Source organism: Acinonyx jubatus, chromosome B4 (assembly GCF_027475565.1).
Source record: "Acinonyx jubatus isolate Ajub_Pintada_27869175 chromosome B4, VMU_Ajub_asm_v1.0, whole genome shotgun sequence".
Classification (NCBI taxonomy): Eukaryota; Metazoa; Chordata; class Mammalia; order Carnivora; family Felidae; genus Acinonyx; species Acinonyx jubatus.
Genome location: NC_069387.1, coordinates 25,278,192 through 25,303,387, shown reverse-complemented (window position 1 = coordinate 25,303,387; position 25,196 = coordinate 25,278,192). Strand labels below are relative to the sequence as shown.

Below are 25,196 nucleotides of genomic sequence, written 5' to 3'. Positions count from 1 at the left end.
ATTTTGCTTAGGTCTCTTGCTATGATTTTGTTCTATTCTTTCATGTGGGACATATTCTTCTGTCTCCTCATTTTATCTATTGCTATGTCTGTTTCTACGTGTTAGGAAAGTTAGCTACATCTCCTGTTCTTGAAAGTAGTGGCTTTGTGAAGAATAGGTCCTGTAGTTCCCCACAGTGCAATGTCTCCTTTTCACTAGAAAATGGCACTTCAGGGTTACCTCCTATGTGTGTTACTATTGTGGGCTGAGCTGTGTTTACCTTCAGTCCAGTCATGTGTAATGGTTCTCTTTGTCTGCTGTGGGCTGGGTCTGGTCCCTGTGTTAGTGGGCCATTCTGGGGCTACCTTGGGCTTTAGTTGGGTCAGACCAGGTATTTGCTAGAGATGAAGTAGTGCCAAACTACAGGGCACTTTCCCTATGCTGTCCCCTGAGACAGGTGGTGGGCAGGGCCTGCAGTCAGACCAGCTGTCTGCCCCAGCCCACTGTTGGGGCCACAGTCAGTCTGGTGTATGTGGTTATCTCCCCCTCTCCCTGGGGCAGAACTCACTTTGGAGTGGTGTTGGCCCTTGTATGGGCTACTTGCACAGTGCCAGGCTTCTGGTACTGCTTTGATGGGATCTGGCCAAGAGCGTTTTGGAAGGGGTGGAGCCACAACATGCATAGGGGCTAGAGAGGCAGGGTTAGCAACGTTTGTGGGCTGGTAGTCCCCTGTGGGAGGGGCCCTGCAGCACCAGGACTGAAGCAGTTCAGTCTGGAGGGGTGGATCCACAAAAGCGCAATGTGGGAGTTGGGGTGAGGGGATGGCAGGCTACAGTGCAAGCAAGTTAGGTGGCAAGTCTTGGCACTGGTTTCCAGAAGTAGCTGGGTATCTAGGCCGGGGGGTAGAGGAGGAAAGTGGCATTTGCCAGCTCCTTTGTTCCTGGAGGAGTCCCCCACCAATCTCTGTCCCTCCTGGACACACTCTGAGATGAGTAAACCACTCTCTCCTCTAGCCCTAAGCATTTTTCAAACTACTGGTTCTACCCTCTATCTCCTGTCTCTAAGGGCAAGGACCCAGTTTCTTCTTACCCTCCCAGCTCCCTGAAAACTGAGCTGATGATTTTTAAAATTCCAGGTTTTAAGTTCTACTGGTTGTAAGAACTCACAAGATTCAGCCCCTCTGGTTTTCAAAGCCAAATGTTATTGGGATTTCTCTTCCCCGCATGGTCTCCCCTGATGTGAGAGTAATGTTTCTCCCCTCTCTATGCCCATGGCTCCCTCCTTCCCATGGAATGCCCTACAAGTCCATTTAGTGCTCAACTGCATCTCCACCATTCCTACCCTCTTCCATGTGGCTTCTTGTCTGTGTTGAGCTGTGGAGAGTTTGTTCTGTAAGTCTCCAGGTCATCTTCCAGGTTATTTTCACCAATGTGGGTATTATCTAGGTGTACCCATGAGACAAAGTGAGCCCAGGGTCCTCCTACTCCACCATCTTTGCAATAGTCTCTGTGCCAATACCATACTGTTTTGGTTACTACAGCTTTGCAGTATAGTTTGAAATCTGGGATTGTGATACTTCAGTGTTGTTCTTTTTCAAGATTTCTTTGGCTATTCAGGGTCTTTTGTGGTTCTAAACAAATTTTGGGATTATTTGTTCCAGTTCTGTGAAAAATGCTGTTGGTATTTTGATAGGGATTGCATTAAATATGTAGATTGCTTTGGGTAGTATGGACATCTAAGAAATATTTGTTCTTCAAATATTGAGCATGGGATATCTTTCCATTTGTTCGTATCATCTTCAATTTCTTTCATCAGTGTCTTACAGTTTTCAGAGTATAGATCTTTCACCTCATTGGTTAAGTTTATTCCTAGGTATTTTTATTGTTTTTGGTGCAATTATAAATGGGATTGTTTTCTCAATTTCTCTTTCTGCTACTTTATTATTAGTGTATAGAAATGAAATGGGTTTCTATATACTGATTTTTTGTTTTGTGACCTTACTTAATTCATTTATCAGTTCCAGAAGTTTTCAGTGGAGTGTTTAGGGTTTTCTATATATAGTATCATGTCATCTGCAAATAGCAAAAGTTTTACTTCTTCCTTACCAGTTTAGATGCCTTTTCTTTCTTTTTCTTTTCTTTTTGATTGCTGTGGCTAGGACTTAATTTTCTTATCTGATTGCTAGGGCTATGTTGAATAAAAGTGGTGAGAGTGGACATCCTTATCTTGTTCCTGATCTTAAGGAAAAAGCTCTCAGCTTTTCACCATTAAGTATGATGTCATCTGTGGGTTTTTCATATATGGACTTTATTGTGTTGACGTATGTTGCCTCTAAGCCTACTTTGTTGAGTATTTTTATCATGAGTGAATTTTGTACTTTGCCAAGTGCTTTTTCTGCATCTATTGATCATATGGTTTTTATCCTTTCTCTCGTTGATGTAATATATCACATTGGTTGATGTGCAAATATTGAATCACCCTTGTATCCCAGAAATAAATCCCACTTGATTGTGGTGAATGATTTTTTTTTTTACTGTATTGTTTGATTTGGTTTGCTAGTATTTTGTTGAGGATTCTTGCACCTATGTTCATCAGAGATACAGGCCTGTAGCTCTTTTTCTGTAGTGTCTTTATCTGGTATCGGTATAAGGGTGATTCTAGCCTCCAGGAATGAATTTGGAAGTTCTCCTTCCTCTTCTACTTTTTGGAATAAAAACAGAAATTTTATACCCACTAATTAGCAACTCCCCATTTTCATTTCTCCCAGTCACCATTCTATTCTTTGCCTCAATGAGTTTGACTATTTTAGATGCTTCAAAGAAGTGGAATTGTACAGTATTTATCCTTCTATGACTGGTTTATTTCACCTAGCATAATGTCCTCAAAGTTTGTCCATGTTGTCACATATTCCAGGATTTCCTTCTTTTTTAAGGCTGAATAATATTCCATTATAAGCATGTACCACATTAAAAAAAATTTTTTTTAACATTTATTTATTTTCGAAGGAGAGAGAGACAGAGCGTGAGCAGGAGACAGAGAAGGGCAGAGAGGGAGACACAGAATCTGAAGCAGACTCCAGGCTCCAAGCTGTCAGCACAGAGCCCGATGCGGGACTTGAACTCACAAACTGTGAGATCATGACATGAGATTGTAAGGGTTAAATTTTAGTGTAGGGCTAATGGCGTAGCTTGAAAAATAACAGCTTTGTTCTGACACTGAAGGTCAAGAGATAACAGCCTTGCTTTACTCTTGTAAATTACACTTCATACTCTTGTAAATCAGGCTTTACCAACTAAGGAATCAGAAGTTCAAAGAAAAGAGCATGAGAGGCAAGGTCAAGGAGATCCACTGGTTGCAACTTAGCGGCAGAAAGTCTAAAATAATCACCTCATCCAGCAACTGTTTCTAACTCATCCGGGAATTCTCTGTTCTCTTCCCAGGTGATGATAAAATGATGTGATCGGCCATAAAAACCCTGTACCCTGGCTGCTCGGGGCTGCACTCTTATCAAGAGTGTTGGTCCCGATCGGTCGGCCTTGCCTCTCATTGTAATAAACTTTGTTGTGACTGTCACTGGTGCCCGTAGCATTCTGTTTCAGGAGTTGTGTAGATGCAACAAGCTGAAGTCAGACACTTAACTGACTGAGCCACCCAGCGCCCCAGTATGTACCACATTTTAAAAAATTCTTTCTTCTATTGATGGAAATTTAGGTTGTTTCCACATCTTGGCTACTGTAAATAATGCTTCAATCAGCATGGGTGTGGAGTCATCTCTTCAAGATTCTGATTCCAGTTCCTTTGGGTAAATATCCAGAAGTAGAATTGCTAAGTCCTATGGCAGTTCCATTTTTAATTTTATGAGGAACCTCTATATTCCAACTGCACCATTTTGCTTCCTCACCAACAATGATGTGCAAGGGTTCCAATTTCTCCACATTTTCCACATCCACACTTGTTTCTTTCAGTTTGGTTTTGTAACAGCCATACTAACATGTGAGGTGGTATCACATCGTGGTTTTGATTTGCATTTCCCTGATGGCAAATGACATTAAGCATCTTTTCATACACCTGCTGGTCATTTGCATGACCTTGTAAAAATTCCTATTCAAGTCCTTAGCCCATTTTTTAAATCAGGTTGTTTTTAGCTATTGAGTTGTAGGAACTTTTTTTATATATTTTAGAAATCAATACCTTAACAGATAAATGTTATACAAGTATTTTCTCCCATTCCATAGACTGCCTTTTCACTACATTAACTGTGTCTTTTGCTGTGCTTCTGATGTCATATCCAAGAAATCACTGCCAAGACCAATGTCATGAAGATTTTCCTCTATGCTGTATTCTAGGAGTTTTATATTTTTAGGTCTTTTCATATATGGCCTTTATTTATACCAACAAACTGGATAACATAGAAAAAATGGATAAGTTCCTAGAAAGACACAACCTATAAAGACTGACTCATGAAGACATATAAAATCTGAACAGACTTATATAACTAGCAAGGAGATTGAATCAGTAAACAAAACCTCCCAACAAAGAAAAGCCCAGGACCAGGTGGTTTCACTGGCCAATTCTACCAAACATTTAAAGAGGAACTAATGCTCCCTCTAACAAAAAATAAAAATAAAATAAAATAAAGAATAATTAATGCCAATACTTCTCAAACTATTCCAAAAACTGAATCAGAGGGAACATTGCCAAATTTATTTTATGAGGCCAGCATTAACCTGATACCAAAGACAGATAAGGACACTATAAGAAAATTATAGACCAATATCCCTAATGAACACAGATGCAAAAAATCCTGAACAAACCAAATTTAACAGCATAGTAAGAGGAATTATATACCATGAGCAAATGGGATTTATCCCAGCTTACAACAATGGCTCAGCATATGAAAATCAATGAATGTAACACAACCACATTAACAGAATGAAGGATAAAAAAAAAATCACACCATCATTCAACAAATGCAAAAAAGCATTTGATTAAATCCAACACCCTCTCATGATAAAAATTCTTAACAAACTAGGAAAACAGAGAAGAACGTTGCCATTGTTCAGAAGCTCATGACCTTCTTCCTCCACTATCATAATGGCCTTAATGGTCTCTTTTCCATGAGCAGCTTGAGCGTCTTCCTTCTCTGTTCATCTTTAATGCCATCACTATTAATTTCATCTTCTACCTCCTCACTCCTCTCTTACCATTTGTGCCCTACCTCTGCACCTTTGTCTGCTTATATCATGAACAATTTCCCATTTCTGAAGCAGAGAAAAGCTCACAAGGATAGAAAAAAATAAGGATAGGGAGTATCCATAGTATGTATATTTCATTTATGGAAGAAATATTTCAGTGCCTACTCTATATCCAGCCTATGCTCAGGAGGAGGATTAGTGAACTGAACAGGACACATTCCCTGACTTCAAGGTCCTCACATTGTACAGGAAAGAAGAGGCTCACAAATTGTGAACTCTGAGACCAAGGATAAGAGCAATAATAGAGATATACATGTGGAAGCTCAAGAGGGGATCTAACCTGTTGCAAAGAAGGAGACCAGATATAAAAAAGCAGAGGAATTGGAGGGTAGAACACTAAAAACTACTGCAAAAGAGGAAATTTGAAGTGAATCTCACTGGTTAAATAGGAGAAAACCAGGCAAAGGGGGTAGAGAGTGATGGGAGGAAGCTGAGTGTTTCAGTAGAGACAAGAGAAAATCAAACAGGAGATGCACACAGTATGGGATAATACAGGCATTTAGGATTACCAAAGCATGGAGCTAAAGTCAAGGAATAGTAAGAAAGAAATAAGATGGGAGAGGCAAGAGCTAGGAATAGGAGGGTCCTGGTGTGCAAATGGACCAGAGCTTCCAAAATTTTTATGTCTGTATCACTGAGGTACATGTGGGAAAACATCTAGGCACCAGCTGGATAATATGGTTGGGTAAAATTACCAGTATAATCACTGATTCTGATTACCAATGAGAATTAGCATTGTCACAAACACCTTAGGTGAGCCTGATGCAGATATTACGTGGTTGACAATTTGAGAAATGATGCTATTGGCAATGAGAAGGCAATAAAAGAATCTGATCATGAGAGGAGGCAGTATAATTTTGCTTGGCCATGTTTCCATATTAGGCCTTCTGGAGGCCTATAAGAAGCTTTAATTTGAAGAGGAAAAGAAAGACCTAATACATGGGGAAGTGACAAACATCTTGAATATGGTTTAAATACAAAGAGGTGATACAGATGGAGAGAACTCTTTGGTAGGCAAGATCCGCAGGATGTGTGATTGACTAGAAGTTAGAGGTCAAGCAGGGGGAAGAGATGAGTTCTTTTTTGTTTTTTATATATATTATTCCTATACAACTTTTTTTAATTTTATTTTTTATTTTTTTAGGTTTACATCCAAATCAGTTAGCATATAGTGCAACAATGATTTCAGGAGTAGATTCCTTAGTGCTCCTTACCCATTTAGTCTATCCCCCCTCTCAAACCCCCTCCAGTAACCCTCAGTTTGTTCTCCATATTTATGAGTCTCCTCTGTTTTGTCCCCCTCCCTGTTTTTATATTATTTTTATTTCCCTTCCCTTATGTTCATCTGTTTTGTCTCTTAAAGTCCTTATATGAGGGAAGTCATATGATTTTTGTCTTTTTCTGACTAATTTCACTTAGCATAATACCCTCCAGTTCCATCCACGTAGTTGCAAATGGCAAGATTTCATTCTTTTTGATTGCTGAGTAATACTCCATTGTATATATATACCACATCTTCTTTATCCATTCATCCCTCGATGGACATTTGGGCTTTTTCCATACTCTGGCTATTGTTGATAGTGCTGCTATAAACATGGGGGTACATGTGAAACAGCACACCTGTATCCCTTGGATAAATGCCTAGTAGTGTAATTTCTGGGTCATAGGGTAGTTCTACTTTTAGTTTTTTGAGGAACCTCCATACTATTTTCCAGAATGGCTGCACCAGCTTGCATTCCCACCAACAATGCAAAAAAGACCCTCTTTCTCCACATCCTTGCCAACATCTGTTGTTGCCTGAGTTGTTAATGTTAGCCATTCTGACAGGTGTCAGGTGGTATCTCAATGTGGTTTTGATTTGTATTTCCCTGATGATGAGTGATGTGGAGCATTTTTTCATGTGTCAGTTGGCCATCTGGATAGACATCCACTTTGGAGAAGTGTCTATTCATGTTTTTTGCTCATTTCTTCATTGGATTATTTGTTTTTTGGGTGTTGAGTTTGAGAAGTTTATAGATTTTGGATACTAACCCTTTATCTGATATGTCATTTGCAAATTTCTTCTATTCTGTCGGTTGCCTTTTAGTTTTGCTGATTGTTTCCTTCACTGTGCAGAATATTTTTATTTTGATGAGGTCCCAATATTTCATTTTTGCTTTTGTTTTCCTTGCCTCCAGAGACGTGTTAAATAAGAAGTTGCTGCAGCCAAGATCAAACAGGTTTTTGCCTGCTTTTTCCCCAAGGATTTTGATGGCTTCCTGTCTTACATTGAGGTCTTTCATCCATTTTGAGTTTATTTTTGTGCATGGTGTAAGAAAGTGGTCAAGGTTCATTCTTCTGCATGTCGCTGTCCAGTTTTCCCAGCACTACTTGCTGAAGAGACTGTCTTTATTCCATTGGATATTCTTTCCTGCTTTGTCAAAGATGAGTTGCCCATACGTTTGTGGGTCCATTTCTGGGTTCTCTATTCTGTTCCATTGATCTGAGTGCCTGTTCTTGTGCCAGTACCATACTGTCTTGATGATTACACCTTTGTGGTATAGCTTGAAGTCTGCGAGTGTGATGCCTCCTGCTTTGGTTTACTTTTTCAAGGTTGCTTTGGCTATTCGGGGTCTTTTCTGGTTCCATACAAATTTTAGGATTATTTGTTCTAGCTCTGTGAAGAATGCTGGTGTTATTTTGATAGGGATTGCATTGAATATGTAGGTAGCTTTGGGTAGTATCAACATTTTAACAACATTTGTTCTTCCTATCCAGGAGCAAGGAATCTTTTTCCATTTTTTTTTTTTTTTGTGTGTCTTCTTCAATTTCTTTCATAAGCTTTTCTATAGTTTTCAAAAGAGATTTTTCACCTCTTTGGTTAAATTTATTCCTAGGTATTTTATGGTTTTTTGTGCAACTGTACATGGGATTGATTCCTTGATTTCTCTTTCTGTTGCTTCATTGTTGGTGTACAGGAATGCAACCGGTTTCCGTGCATTGATTTTATATCCTGCAACTTTGCTGAATTCATGAATCCATTCTAGCAGTTTTTTGGTTGAATCTTTTGGGTTTTCCATATAGAGTATCGTGTCATCTGCAAAGAGTGAAAGTTTGACTTCCTCCTGGCCGATTTGGATGCCTTTTATTTCTTTGTGTTGTCTGATTGCAGAGGCTAAGACTTCCAATACTATGTTGAATAACGGTGGCAAGAGTGGACATCCCTGTCTTGTTCCTGTCCTTAGGGGGTAAGCTTTCTGTTTTTCCCCCATTGAGGAGGATATTAGCATTGGATTGTTCATATATGGCTTTTATGATCTCGAGGTATACTCCTTCTATCCCTATTTTCTTGAGGATGTTTATCAAGAAAGGATGCTGTATTTTGTCAAATTCTTTCTCTGCATCTATTGAGAAGATCATATGGTTCTTGTCTTTTCTTTTATTGATGTGATGAATCACGTTAATTGTTTTGTGGATATTGAACCAGCCCTGCATCCCAGGTATAAATCCAACTTGGTCGCAGTGAATAATTTTTTTAGTGTATCGTTGGATCCGGTTGGCTAATATCTTGTTGAGGATTTTTGCATCCATGTTCATCAGGGAAAGTGGTCTATAGTTCTCCATTTTAGTGGGGTCTCTGTCTGGTTTTGGAATCAAGGTAAGGCTGGCTTCATAGAAAGAGTTTGCAAGTTTTCCTTCCATTTCTATTTTTTGGAACACCTTCAAGGTAATAGGTGTTAAGTCTTCCTTAAATGTTTGGCAGAATTCCCCTGGAAAGCCATCTGGCCCTGGACTCTTGTTTTTTGGCAGATTTTTGATTACTAATTTGACTTCCTTACTGGTTATTGGTCTGTTCAAATTTTCTATTTCTTCCTGTTTCAGTGTTGGTAGTGTATATGTTTCTAGGAATTTGTCCATTTCTTCCAGATTGCCCATTTTATTGGCATATAATTGCTCATAATATTCTCTTATTATTGTTTTTATTTCTGCTGTGTTGGTTGTGATCTCTCCTCTTTCATTCTTGATTTTATTTATTTGGGTCCTTTCCTTTTTCTTTTTGATCAAGCTGGCTAGTGGTTTATCAATTTTGTTAATTCTTTCAAAGCACCAGCTTCTGGTTTCATTGATCTGTTCTGGTTTGTTTGGTTTTTTTGTTTTTTGGTTTTTTTTGGTTTTGATAGCACTAATTTCTGCTCTAATCTTTATTATTTCCTGTCTTCTGCTGGTTTTGGGTTTTATTTGCTGTTCTTTTTCCTGCTTTTTAAAGCGTAAGGTTAGGTTGTATATCTGAGATCTTTCTTCTTTAGGAAGGCCTGGATTGCTATATACTTTCTTCTTATGGCCGCCTTTGCTGTGTCTCAGAGGTTTTGGGTTGTAGTGTTATCATTTTCATTGGCTTCCGTATACCTTTTAATTTCCTCTTTAACTTCTTGGTTAGCCCATTCTTTCTTTAGTAGGATGTTCTTCAGTCTCGAAGTATTTGCTACCTTTCCAAATTTTTTCTTGTGGTTGATTTCGAGTTTCATAGCATTGTGGTCTGAAAATATGCATGGTATGATCTCGATCTTTTTGTACTTGCTGAGGGCTGATTTGTGTCCCAGTATGTGGTCTATTCTGGAAGAACGTTCCATGTGCACTGGAGAAGAATGTATATTCTGCTGCTTTAGGATGAAATGTTCTGAATATATCTGTTAAGTCCATCTGGTCAAGTGTGTCATTCAAAACCATTGTTCCTTGTTGATTTTTTTGATTAGATGATCTGTCCATTGCTGTAAGTGGGGTGTTGAAGTCTCCTACTCTTATGGTATTACTATCGATGAGTTGCTTTATGTTTGTGATTGATTTATATATTTGGGTTCTACCACATTTGGTGCAAAAATGTTTATAATTGCTATGTCTTCTTGGTGGATAGACCCCTCAATTATGATATAATGCCCTTCTGCATCTCTTGATACAGTCTTTATTTTAAAGTCTAGATTGTCTGATATAAGTATGGCTACGCTGGCTTTCTTTTGTTGACCATTAGCATGATAGATGGTTCTCTGTCCCCTTATTTTCAATCTGATGTTGTCTTTAGGTCTGAAGTGGGTCTCCTGTAAATAGCATATAGATGGATCTTGTTTTCTTATCCACTCTATTACCCTATGTCTTTTGATTGGAGCATTGAGTCCATTGACGTTTAGAGTGAGTACTGAAAGATATGTATTTATTGCCATTATGATGCTTGTAGAGTTGGGAGTTTCTGGTGGTGTTCTCTGGTCCTTTCTAATCTTTGTTGCTTTTGGTGTGTGTGTGTGTGTGTAATTTTTTTTCCATCTTTTCTCCCCTCAGAGAGTCCCCTTAAAATTTCATGCAGGGCTGGTTTAGTGGTCACAAACTCATTTTTGTTTGGGAAACTTTTTATCTCTCCTCCTATTTTGAATGACAGCCTTGCTGGATAAAGAATTCTTGGTTGTATATTTTTCTGATTCAGCACACTGGATATATCCTGCCACTCCTTTCTGGCCTACCAAGTTTATGCGGATGTCTGCTGCAAACCTGATCTGTCTTCCCTTGTAGGTTAGGGGCTTTTTTTTGCCCTTGCTGCTTTCATGATTCTCTCCTTACCGGTGTATTTTGTGAATTTGACTATGATATGCCTTGTTGATGGTCGGTTTTTGTTGAATCTAATGGGGGGTCTTCTGTGCTTCCTGGATTTTGATGTCTGTGTCTTTCCCCAGGTTAGGAAAGTTTCCCGCTATGATTTGCTCACATAACCTGTCTACCCCTATTTCTCTCTCTTCCTCTTCTGGGACCCCTATGATTCTGATGTTGTTCCTTTTTAATGATTCACTGATTTCTCTAAGTCTTAAATCGTGCTCTTTTGCCTTAATCTCCCTCTTTTTTTCTGCTTTGTTATTCTCTATAAGTTTGTCCTCTATATCACTGATTCTCTGTTTTGCCTCATACATCCTTGCCACTGCTGCATCCATCTGTGATTGCAGCTCAGTTATAACATTTTTAATTTCATTCTATTTTTTACTTCTTTCATCTCTGCAAAAAGGGATTCTAATCTATTTTTGACTCCAGCTAGTATTCTTATTATCGTGACTTGAAATTCTGGTTCAGACATCTTGCTTGCATCTGTGTTGGTTAAATTCCTGGCTGTCGTTTCTTTGTGCTCTTTCTTTTGGGGTGAACTCCTTCATTTTGTCTTTTTGAAGGGAGAAAAGGAATTAATGAGGTAGAAAAATTAAAAGAAAAAAATAAAATTAAAAAAATAAAATTTAAAAAATATTAAAATTAAAAAATTAAACATACACATATACACACACAAATTAAATAAATGATGCTAGATCCTAGGTGTGTTTTGGTCTGGGTGTTGAAAGTGGTTTGACAGATTATAGAAACAAAGGGGGGGGAGAAAAAAGAGGAAATCATTTGAGAATTTGAAAAAGTGAATATACTATAGTAGACTAAAATATGATGGAAATAAAATAGAATTTGAAAAAATTTACATAAAAGCAAAAAATATAGTAAAAAAATGAAAGAAAAATATTTTTAATAGAAATTGAAAGTAAAAAATGAAGGTTTTCTCTTTCTTCATTCAAGAAAAAGAAAAGAAACGAAAAAGGGAAAAAAGAAAAAAAAAGGAAATAGTTTGAAAATTTGAAAAGGTGAATACACTGAAGTAGACTAAAATAAAATGATGGAAGTAAAATAGAATTTGAAAAAAATTACACAAAATTAAAAAATATAGTAATAAGAATTAAAAAAATATTTTTAATAAAAATTGAAAATAAAATGAATTTTTTCTCTTTCTGCTGAATTCTGTGGTTCAGGTTGTGCAGATTGTTGTGTTAATCCTCCACTTTTCTAGGTGTGTAGGATGGTTTAGTGTTGGTCTGGCTGTAATCATGGACGTGAGACACACAAAAGACTTCCATGCTGTTCCGCCATCTTGGCTCCTCCAAGACGAGTTCTTACATGAGTGATTTGGTTGGTAGTGGTGTTGCCAATTGAAGTAGAAAATACAAAATGAAGACATGATGGGGTTGGGGGTTATTATTAGGTCAGTTGGGGACATGTTGAATGTAAGAAGACTATAGAACATCAATATGATATCCAATAGGTAGTTGGATGTATGTGTCTGAAGCCTAGGGAAAGATCTGGGATAGGTAACCAGATTCTGGAATCCATGGAACATTGGTGCTAGTTGAGACAGGAGAATGCCTAAGATCATTCATGGAGAGAAAGAGGAGAGGAACAATGCACTAAGGACAGAATCCCAGGTTACACCAAATTTTACTAGACACACAGAGGAGAAGCTGGAAGTGTGAAAAGAATTAGAAGAGAGTGATATCATAGAAGCCAAGGAAGTAAAGAATATCAGGAAGAAAAGAATGACCAATGATGTCAAATACAACAGAGAACTCAAGAAAGCTCAGGACAATGTCCACTGGACTCAGCATGGGGTGGCCATTGGTAATCCTAATGAAAACATTTTCAGGTAAGTGGTGAAGTGAGAAGTCAAATTGAAGCACCCTGGGAGGTGAGGCAATGAAAATAGTAAATCTATATTACTTACTTGCAATGTTTGAATGAGAATTGTGGTCAAGAGGCTGGACCATACCACAAGAAAGCTCAGTGTCAAGACAGAGATTCTTTAGGATGAGAGATTTAGGCATATTTATAGACTGGTGGCAATAAGGATTTAGGGAAGGAGAGGCAGAGGCTCTAGAAGGGAAAAGGAGTGACCTAAGGAGCAAGGTCCTGGGAGATGTGGGAAGGTAGAGGATCAAGGACACAGGGGGTGAAGGAGCCTTCCAGAGAAGTCACCTCCTCATCTCAGAGTGGAAGAAGAGAAAGGCCATGCTGATAATAGTGTCCAAATGACCTTAATTTTCTTCATAATTCAGGAGGCAAGGTTCTCTACTAAGAGGGAGTTCTCATCAGTTTAGTGGCTTTTAAAAAAATGCTTATCTCCACTGACTGGCACAGAATATCATTTGCATATTGTATCCCTTAGAATTCCTTCAGTCTTAAGTGTCAAGGTACCTGGGCCAAACTGGCTTCAGTAAAAAGGTAATCCACTTTTGTATCTGGATAGCTCACAGCAGAACTGGCTTGAAGTCATGCTTGATGTCTGGACTCCAGCAACATTATCAGGACCTGTTTCTCTCTGCCTTGAGGCACAGGGCTTGGCCCAGCTTGCTGGGCTTTCTTCCATGTGTTGGCTTCATTCTCAGACAGGTTCTCCATTTGGGATTATAAGCCAGCTGTACAGGAAACTGACTCCAAGACAGCTGGAAGAACAGGAGTCTTCTGGGAGCTTCTGATAAATTCCTGACATTTACTCTAATTGGACAAGCATAGGTCCTGTTTTCTGCCCTTGATCTGGGGTGCCTGAGATTAGTAAAGGGAGTGGTTCCCCACGGTAGTAGCATCAGAATTACCTGGAGAGCCTTTTAGAACACATTTCTGGGCCCTGTGTCAGAATGTCTGATTCAGAAAGTCTAGGGGGAGGGTCTGGGACTTTGCATTTCTACCATGTGCCCAGGTGAGGTTGATGTTGCCAGTGCTGGGACCGCACTTTGATCTACATATAGGCAATTGGGGTACAGCTATCCAAGAAGGGGAAAGTCCTGCTACCCCCATTCTCTGTTCTCCAGAGCCTGTCTCTGATTATATATTTGGCTTGTCCTGTAAAATGAAGCTAGGGAAACATTGCTTCTTCGGCATAGAATGGAAGACCTGCTTAGACAGTTAGAAATTAGACAGTAAGAAATGCCAAAGCCTTACAAAGCAGAGTGGCAAGGACTCAAATGACATGATAATACCGTTCTTCACAGTTGGAGGTTTTGAAGAATTCTTCCAGGCTGCTTGCCTGCAGCACAATGAAGGAAAGATTTTTTTGGTTATACTCCTGATGTGTGGGTTTCTGCTCTTTAACTCAAGTGAAAAAGTTGGTGTAGATCATGAATTCTGACACTTGTACAAATGATATCCTCTATTCTTGTCATCTGGTATACCACCCAACCATATATTTGCATCAAGTTAATTTAACAGTCTAAAATAAAATATACTGGTTGGGGAATGACTTCCAAAAGCTGATTTCCTATGTGTATTTTCAAGCCCTCTCAAACACACATGCACGCACACACACAAACACACACACACACACACACACACACACACAACCCGCAGGTGAAATAATACAAATTTAATTCCTGATTTCTTACTCATATTTGAATAGATTTTTTGTCATCCTAATTTCTAATCTCTAATCTCCAAGTTAAGAGAAGCTAAGATCATCTCTAAGTGGGGTCATCTTTACTGGGTGATGAATGGACTATACACCAGCCATCTAGTACAATGGTGGCTAGAGTCCCTTCTGTAGGGACAATGTCATTTTCTGACTAAGGTGTGGTTCTCCAGTCAGACACACACTATGAGCAGCAAGATCTTGGTGGGAGGAGACAGCTGGGTGCTCAGAGATAACCATTCCATGCACAAGTCCTGTTAGATCTAATTTGACTATTAGATCTAGTAAAAAGGACAAATCTGGGCATAGAATCTGTGGTTTGATTTTTATTATTGTAACTGTAGAAATCCAGCACCTTGTGGACACCTGGGAGATTTATTTGCCCCACATTCTTAAATAAAAAGCAAAGTGCCTAGAACTTTGTAGTTCCTAGTCAGTTCTCTGACTGGCTCCTTCTGCCTTTCACCTGAGGTCCTGGCCCCTTCAGTACTCTTGCTAATTTGTTACTCACACACTGGCCAAAAATCTGTGGTTTCTTTTCCATGTTAGTCACTGCCACTGAATAGATGTTGGTAACATTTTATTTTAAAGAGCAAGGTCTGGATTCTTTCTATTGGGCTCTTTATAATGTACCCCCAGCAGGTCTTTAGTTCCAAATAACCATCACTTCTTTCTTCTGTATCTTGCCCAATTAGGGTCTGCTAAACAGACAGTCGTATATAATATGGCACATAATACAAGCATGTAATCTATATGTGGAGAGTTGGAAAAGGTTTCTTAGAGGACGATAAGCTAAGACAAGACCTGAAGACAATCAAGAGACTTAACCAGAGGAGAGGGATGGCTGTTTAAAGGTTCAGGAGTAAGAAGAGTGAAGAAGCATAGCATGACTAGATCATAGATTTTGAGGGTTGAGGCTCAAGATGAAAGTGAAGACATAAGTAAGAGACATATCATGCTGGCCTTCATAAACTCTGCTAATGATTTTAATACCTTAAAATCAATGGGGGAAAATAATGCTAGCGAGAGATGGTGGTGGCCTAAACTGGGGTGGTAGCCATGGAATAGAGCAAAGTGGATTGATCCTAAAAGAATTCTGGAGTGAGAATCATCAGATCGTGGTTATTGGGTGTAGGTGGTAAGAGAGAGGGTAGCTACTAGCAAACGTGTCTAGGGGACCTGAATCCAAGTTTTAATATGTTAAGTCTGAGGCATCTGTGTAGGGACCAGGCACCAGTTGCATATATTGATCTGAAGCTCTGGAGAAAGAACCAGGCTGGAATTATAGATCTGGGAGGCATCACCTTGCAAGCGGGAATCCAAAGTATGGAGAGTGATCCAGAAAGTATGTAGAATGACAAGAAAGGTAAGCTGGGGATGGAATTTTGAGAGTTGCATTTAAGGGACAGACAGAAGAGAAGGAATCTCAAAAGAGACCCAAGGAGATAGCAGCAATAATAGGAGAATCAGGAGGGTACAATGTCATTCAAGCCTCTGAAGGGAATACTTAAAGGAAGAAGTGGCCAGCAGTACCAAATGCTGGCGAAAGGTCACGTCAGATTAGGTTGTGAAACCGTCCATTGCATCTGGTAGCAAGAAGCTTGTTGGTGACCTTGAGTAATTTTAATGGGGTACTGGGCATGAATGTAAGGTTGCAGAGGGTTAAGAAGTGAGTACAAGGTGAGCCAGTAGAAGACGTAAGTATAAAATCTCTTAAGAATTATAAACATCTCCTAAAGTTAAGTTTTGAATTAGAGGAGAAAGACAGAAAGGTAACTAGCAAGGAAAGCAGGGACAAAGGAAAGATTTGTCTTAAGAAAAGAAAGTAGCATTAAAAATTTTTTGTTGAAGGTATAGGAGAGAAAAGGGAGATATCCAATAGAGACTCTGATAAGGTGAAAGATGATGGAATCATTCATTCTTGTAGAAGACTTCTCTGATAAGAGATAGTTGAGCGAATCTATGAAGAGGGTGAGAAAGTGAACCACGTGGACACTGAGGGCAAGGTGCACAAAACAAAGAAAACATCACATGTAAAGGCCCTGAGGTAGGAGCATTTTTCATTGCTAAAAGAACAGCAAGAAGAGCAGCAAGCTGAAGTACTGTGAGCAAGGAGAAGAGTGGTAGGAGCTGAGATCAGAGAGGCGGTGATAAGTATGTTTTAGGCCTCTTAGACCATGGAAAGGGCTTTGGATTTGCTGTGAGTGAGATGAGAGGCCACTGGAAAGCTGCCCGGAGAAGTGCTGAGTTTGTAAAGACGTCTCTTCTATGATGATAGAATGAGGATGGAGAGTTTCTGAATTAGAGAAACGAGGTTGCAGTTCATTCCCACTCAACTTCTGAGCTGGGAAGGGAGGTCAACTACTGAGACCTGTGAAGTATGAGAGACGGAATAGAGTGAACGGTGTCAAAATAACACTGAAGTGAAGATTTCTCAAGGGGTAGAGGTAAGGCCCTCCAAAAATCCACAATGAGACCATGGCAAACATAGAATTAACTTCTTTAGAACTTTTCATATTCTGTTAATTCAAATAAACAAAGTTGATTTATTTTCAATAACTTGAGTGTTTATTAAAGGAAAACACCTGACTGCAGGTAAAAACAGCAAGCTTTGTGATTTACCCTATTCCTATCACCCCCACCCCAGCTCCACAGTAACTTTGGAACAATTAATAGCCATGCAACCCCAGTGAAAACCAGCAACCCAGCAGCCACAGGAAGCGCACAGGAAGGGAGTAGAGCTCTCCTGAAGCTCTCCAATTCTCAGATAACTGTCACTCTGACCTGCCTGAAAGCTCCTGGATAAGCTCTCTTCTTGGGCCTTGTCTTTATTTAACAACTGCCCTATCACACTGAGTCGGGTATTCATAGAAAACAATTAATGGCAATTATTTAACACAGCAGCTGCCTAAAGCAACAATACCATTTGGGTCTAAGAGGCTACCAAAAAATTCAAAAGGAAAAATTGGGAAATGGGATGTTCATAGGGGACTTTGAAAAGCTCTGACATTGCTGGACTTCTAGAAAGACATGTTCATGTGCACAGTTGTGCACATACTCAGGAAAGACCTGAGGTAACCTAGCCTCTCACCTCTGTCTGACCTTGAGGCTCTACACAAGCAGGAAGCGAAGGGAAAGGCATAGTTAAAACCTGAATGCTATAGCATTGATAATTTATCCCAACACATACACCCCGTCAGAAAAGGATAGAGACTTACCAGTTCAAGATATTTAAGGAAATCACTGTATAATCATTAGCTGAACATTAAGATAAAAAACAGATTTTATTCGCTATATGCAAGAAAAAATAGATTTTTACAGAATTGGTTGAGGACAATCACTAAATAAATAAGTAGCAACAACAATGAACAGCAGCAACAATACTTGGGGAGGGGGTAGACAATCTGATTTCCAGAGTTTCTATATTTTGTTATTTTAAATGTTCAGTTTTCAACAACAAAATATTGTAATATAAAAATAAGCCCCTCCCTCCCACACACATGCAAAAAGCAAGCAGTATAAACTCTCTGACAAAGTCCATAAATTGGATTTACCAGACAAAAATTTTAAACTATCATAAATATATTCAAAGAACTAAAGGAAAGTACATCTAAAGAACTAAAGTATAAGAACAATATTTCACCAAATAGAGAATACCACTAAAGAGACAGAAATTATAAAATTATAAAAAAAGAACAAAATAGAAATTTATAGAGTACCAAAAAATACAATAGGTGAAGTGAAAAATTCATGAGAAGATGTCAACAGCAGACTTGAGCTGACAGAAGGAATCAGCAAACTGGAAGGTCGGTTGAGATTGTACAATCTGAGGAACAGATAGAAAAAAGAAATATAAACAGAGCTTTAGAGTCCTGTGAAATACCATCAGGCATTCAAACGTGTGTAGAAAGGGGGGGCTCAGAAGGAATAGAAAAAGGGAAAGCAGTGGAAAAAAATATTCAAAAGTTCCAAATCTGATGAAGAACATCCAAGTTCAATAAACTCTAAGTGGGATTAACTCAGAGATCTACATCTAGACATATCATAGTCAAACCATAAAAAGGCAAAGAGAAGATCCTGATCATATAGAAAAGTAGGAAGATTCTGAACTCACTTCCTCCTTCCCTTCCCCCACACACCAAGGCTTCAGCTATATACGGAGCAACTCTCTGAGAACCTGAAGACTAGCAGAACGCTCTTCCACAGCTAAAGATATAAAGAAAAAGACACATCGTGAAGGGTAAGAGGGGCAGAGACTGGTCTGGTTGGGATCTCATCATGGAAACCCACAAGTGGGATTTTTCAAGCCCCACAATGAACACCACGTGCCCTGGGGACCTTCACTGAGAAGACCAGCCCCAGAATGTTTGGCTTTGAAAATCAGTGGGGCTAACTCTGGGAGAGCTGGAGGACTACAGAAAACTGAGACCCCATTCTTAAAGGGCCCATGCACAAACTCACTTGCTTTGAGACACAGCACAAAGACAGCAGTTTGAAAAGTGCTTAGGCTATACATGAAGGGGATTGATTGACTAATTTTACAGCATATTCGAGAGGGGAAGGAATCTGTAGAAATCTTCTCCAGGAATGGAAACACTGGCAGGTACCATTTTTCTTGACTTCATTCTGTCTCATTGGCCCAATACTGGCAGGTACTAGTTCTGATACCTTCCATCTACCTTGCTAGCACCTCTCACCCTGCCCTACAATGCCCTTGCAGATTTGTCATGCCCCACCTGCCCACTCTTGTATGTGCCTTCCCAAAGTGGTTCCTAAAATGCCGCACTCAGTAGGTGGCCTCAGCTAGGACCAGCACCTTTCCAAACTGGCTCTCATCCTGCCACACACACCAGATAGCCTCGGCTGGACATGTGCCACTCCAAAATGTCTCCTTCCCTGGAGTAGGGTTGGGGATCCAGTCCTCCACACCATGTGCCTGCAACAGTCATGGTTGGAAATCATAGCCCAGCTGTCTAGGGTCCAGCCCCACATATCAGTGTGCTTGTAGCAGTAGAGGCCCATCCACAACTGGAGGGTACACATAGCCTACACACAGAGTACACCCCTGGAGGGCCTGGTTTTGCTGACTAGAAGAAACTGTGCTTCTGGGCCCCACAGGATGCCTTCCACATATGGCCACTTACTTAAGACCAGGAGACATAGCTGGCCTACTTAACACATAGAAATAAATGCATAGAGTCAGCCAAATGAGGAGACAGAGGAATATCTTCCAAATGAAAGAACAAGACAAAACTTCAGAAAAAGAATTAAATGAAACAGAGATAGGCAATAGACCTGATAAAGAGTTCAAAGTAATGGTCATAAAGATGCTCACCAAACTCAGGAGAAGAATAAACATAGTGAAAACTTTAATAAAGAGATAATATAAAAAGAACCAATCAGAACCAAAGAATACAATAACTGAAATGAAAAATATACTACAGGAAACCAAAAGCAGATTAGATGCAGTAGGAGGATCTGCAATCTGGAAGATAGGGTAATGGAAATCAGCCAAGCAGAAAGATAAAAGAAAAATGAATTAAAGAAAATGAGGATAGCTTAAGAGACCTCTAGAATATCAAGTGGGCTATCATTTCCATTATAGGAGTCCCAGAAGAAGAAGAGAGAAAGAAAGGGGCAGAAAACTTACTTGAGGAAATAATAGCTGAAAACCTCCCTAATCTTGGAAAGGAAACAGACATCCCTGTCCAGGAATAAAAGCCCAAACAAGATGAAAACAAAGAGGTCTACACCAAAACACAAATAACCAAAATGTCAAAAATTAAAGAAAGAATCTCAAAAGCAGCAAAAGAGAAGCAACACTTACATATTGCTATCAGCAATCAGCTGATTTTCAACAGGAAGTCTGTAGGCTTGAAGGGAGTGGCATTATTTATTCAAAGTGCTGAAAGAAAAAAAAAAAACCTACAGTCAAGAATACTCTTCTTGACAAGATTATCATTCAGAATTCAAGGAGAGATAGTTTCCTCAACAAAATAAAAGGTAAAGGAATTCATCACCACTAAAATGACTTTACTAGAAATGTTAAAGTGACTTCTTTAAGTGGAAAAAAAAGGCCATAACTAGAAATAAGAAGATTTTGAAAGAAAAACAGCTCACTGGTAAAAGTAAACGTACAGTAACGGTAAATGAATCAACTATTTGTAAAGCTACTATGAGTATAAAAAGACAAAAGTAGTAAAATCAACTATATATACAATAATGAGTTAAGGGATACACAAAACAAAAAAAAAAGTAAAATATGACATCAAAACGAAACAGGGTGGAAAGCAAAAACATACTGCTTTTAGAATATGTTCAAACTTAAGTGATTAACAACTTAATATAATATAAACTGTTATGTACGTAAGTTGTTGCATATGAACCTCATGGAAACCACATACCAAAACCTATAATAGATACACAAAAAAATAAAGAGAAAGGAATCCAAACATAGCAATAAAAAAAGTCATCAAATTACATAGGAAAACAGCTCCAGAAGAGGAACTACAAAAACAACCAGAAAACAATTTAAAAAATTGCAATAAGTACATACCTATCAGTAATTACTTTACATACACATAAAATAAATGCTCCAATCAAAGACATAGGGTGACCGAACATATTAAAAAAAAAAAGACCCATATATATGCTGCCTATAAGAGACTAACTTCAGACCTAAAAATAAACACAGACTGAAAGTGAAGGGATGAAAAAATATATTATATGCAGATGGAAATAAAAAAGAAAGCTGGGATAACAATACTGATCCAGACAAAACAGACTTTAAAACAAAGACTGTGGCAAGACAAAGAACGATAATACATAGAGATAAAGGTATCAATCAAACAAGAAATACAAGAATTGTAAATACCTATGCACCCATCATGGGGCACCTAAATACATAAAGCAAATACTAAGAGACATAAAAGGAGAAATTGACAGTAATACAATCATAGTAGGAAATTTTAACACTCCAGTTACAAAATAAAAATGTCTCAATAAATTCAAGAAGGTTGAAGGATCTTTTCTGACCACAATGGTATGGAACTAAAGATCAATTACAAGAAAAAAAATTGAAAAAAATACAAACACATAAAGCCTAAACAATAAACAACCAATGATTCAACAAAAATATCAAAGAGGAAATCAAAAGATACCTTGAGACAAATGAAAATGGAAAGACAATGTTCCAATATCTAAGAGACACAGCAAAAGCAGTTCTAAGAGGAAAGTTTATAGCAATACAAGTCTACATCAAGAAACAAGAAAAATCTCAAATAAACTATCTTACCTTATCCAAAGGAACTAAAAAAGAACAAACAAAGCCCAAAGTTAGAAGGAAAAAAGAAAATAATAAAGATCAGAGCAAAAATAAATGAAATAGAGACCAAAAAACGTAGGATGCACTTAAGAACTAGTTCTTTGAAAAGAAACAAAATGGATAAACCTTTGGCCAGCTCATCATGAAAAAAGAAGACTCAAAAAAATCCAAATGAAAGGAGAAGTAACAGTGAGCACCACAAAAATACATAATAGACTACAAAATTATAATAGATTAAAATGAACAATTATAGGCCAACAAACTGGACAGCCTAGAAGAAATGGACAAATTCCTAAAAACATACAATCATCCAAGACTGAATCAGGAAGAAATGGAAAATGTGAACAGACCAATTACTAGTTATGAAATTGAATTAGTAATTTAAAAACTCCAAATAAATAAATAAATAAATAAGTAAATAAAGCCCAGGACCAGATAAGTGATCCTGGTGAATTCTTCACAGGTGAATTCTACCAAACATTTAAATAAGAGTTAATATCTACCCTTCTCAAAATATTTAAAAATTTGAGAGGAAGAAGTGCTTCCAAATTCATTTTATGTGGCCAACATCACCCTGATATGAAAACCAGATGCAGACACTACAAAAAAGAAAGAAAGATAGAAAGAAAAAAAAAAAAGGAAGGAAGGAAGGAAGGAAGGAAGGAAGGAAGGAAGGAAGGAAGAGAATTACCAGCCAACATCCCATTTGAATATAAATGGAAAAATCTTCAACAAAATATTTGCAGATAAAATTCAACAATACTTTAAAATACTTTAAAAGGATCACACACCACAATCAAGTGGCATTCATTCCAGGGATACTAGGATGGTTCAATATCTATAAAGCAATCAACATGATACACTATGTAAACAAATGGAGGATAAAAATCATGATCATCTCAATAGATCAGGAAGAGCATTTGACACAATTCAACATCCATCCATGATAAAAACGCTCAACAAGGTGGGTATAGAGGCAACATATTTCAACATAATAATAGCCATAAGTGACAAACAAACAGATAACATCATACTCTATTGTGAAAGCTGTTCTTCTAAGATGAGAAATAAGACAAGGATACCAACTCTCACCACTTTTATTCAACACAGTACTGGAAGTCCTAGCCACAGCAATCAGACAAGAAAAAGAAATGAAAAGCATCCAAATTGATATGGCATAGTGCTGAGAGCCTTGGTTTTCCTGCAATCCAGAAACAGCAATAGGAACAGGCAAAAAAAAAAAAAAAAAAAAAAAAAAAAGCCTCACTATACGCCTGCTCTCACCTGCCAAAATAACAGTATAGAAGCCTACCAAGACAGACAATAACCACTGTACTCCAGCTAAACACCCTATAAAAACTTATGGCTCCACCCCCAACTATGCCAACGTAGTCCAAGTGAGGAACCTTGACTTCAACCCTCCGAAAGCTATTCTGAAGTACTACAACACTCCTGCTGGACTGTTGTAAGAAAAGACCAAGCAGTGATCCAGGACTTTCTTTCCCACAAGCTAGTAATGAAGCCCAGGTGGTATCAGTGGGGATCATGTGGGAAACATGAACTTCCAACCCTAGTGGGAAGCAACAAGGCACTCCTTCCCCTCCCTGCTTGGGTAGTATCAGAGGAGGCCAGTGAAGAGCTTGGACTTTCACCATTTCTTACTGTTAACAAGGCCACCCCAGAGTTTTCTCTGTGGACACCATGTGGGAACCAGAACTCCTACCATACAGCATTATCCAGGAATACCCCATTGGGCACCAATGGAGACTGAATGGGGAATCTGGATTTCTACCTACACTTGACAATGATGAGGCAGTGGCACCCCATTCTCTACCAGGTGGTATCAGAGGAAGCCAATTATAATAGTAGGTTTAAAGAAGATCCATAGTGTCATATCATATTAAATGTCCATGTTTCAATTTTAAAAAATCATAATACTTGGGAATGCAAGCTGGTGCAGCTGCTCTGGAAAACAGTATGGAGGTTCCTCAAAAATTAAAAATAGAACTACCCTATGACCCAGAAATTGCACTACTAGTATTTATCCAAAGGATACAGGTGTGCTGTTTCAAAGGGACACATGAACCCCAATGTTTATAGCAGCACTATAAATGTCTATAGCAGCACAACAATAGCCAAAGTGTGTAAAGAGACCAAATGTCCATCAATGGATGAATGGATAAAGAAGATGGGGTGTGTGTATGTATATATATATATATATATATATATATATATATATATATATATATATACATACACACACACACACAATGAAGTATTACTCGGCAATCAAAAAGAATGAAATCTTGCCATTCGCAACTATGTGGATGGAACTGGAGGGTATTATGCTAAGTGAAATTAGTCAGTCAGAGAAAGACAAAAATCATATGACTTCTCTCATATGAGGGCTTTAAGAGACAAAACAGATGAACATAAGGGAAGGGAAATAAAAATAATATAAAAACAGGGAGGGGGACAAAACAGAAGAGACTCATAAATATGGAGAACAAACTGAGGGTTACTGGAGGGGTTATGGGAGGGGGGATGGGCTAAATGGGTAAAGGGCATTAAGGAATCTACTCCTGAAATCATTGTTGCACTATATGCTAACTAATTTGGATGTAAATTAAAAAATAAAATAAAATTAAGTATTATGTTGAAAAAACAAACGAATGATTTAAGGTAGTTACCCTTAAATTCTAATATTTCATTTTATCTTAAAACATGTACATTTGTTCAGGGGTGCCTGGGTGGTTCAGTCATTAAGTGTCTGACTTCAGCTCAGGTCATGATCTGACCTGAAGTTCCTTCTCAATTCCACATCCCATGAGTTCGTGGGTTCTAGCCCCGCATCAGGCTCTGTGCTGAAAGCTCAGAACCTGGAGCCTGCTTCTGATTCTGTGTTTCCCTGTCTCTCTGCCCCTCCTTGCCTTGCACTCTGTCTTCTCTCTCTCTCAAAAATAAATAAACATTAAAAAAATTAAAAAAAAATCATAATACCAAGAACTGGGAAAGTCTCACACTTAATGAAAAAACACAATCAACAGGTGACAACACCAAGGTGAAAGAGATGTTAGAATTATTATCAGGTATTTCCAAGTAGCCATGATAAAAATGTTTTGACAGCAAATGCAAAAATTCTGGAAACAAGTGACAAAAAATACAAAATCTTTAAATAAATTTTAAAAATCTCAGAAATGTAGGGGCACCTGGGTAGCTCAGTTGGTTAAGCATCTAACTCTTGGTTTCAGTTCAGCTCATGATCTCATGGTCATGGGATCAAGCCCTACATCAGGCTTTGTGCTGGGTGTGGAGCCTGATTGAGATTCTCCCTCTCCCTCTGCCCATTCCCCACTTGCACACTCAGTGCTTTCCCTCTCTCTCTTAAAATAAAAGTCTCTCAAATGTGACAGAG

The 25,196-nt window shown here is 38.5% G+C and overlaps 1 long non-coding RNA gene across 3 annotated transcripts in view; it reads right to left on the bottom strand.

Moving 5' to 3' along the window:
* LOC113603629 (uncharacterized) overlaps positions 1 to 25,196 on the bottom strand; it is a 114,429-nt gene that overhangs the window by 51,535 nt on the left and 37,698 nt on the right. The window contains exon 2 of one of the 3 annotated variants that reach the window (XR_008299963.1): positions 20,285 to 20,362. The exons of the other annotated variants lie outside the window; for them this stretch is intronic. This is a non-coding gene — a long non-coding RNA (uncharacterized LOC113603629). The remainder of the gene's footprint in view (positions 1 to 20,284; positions 20,363 to 25,196) is intronic. 3 annotated transcript variants of the gene reach the window in all.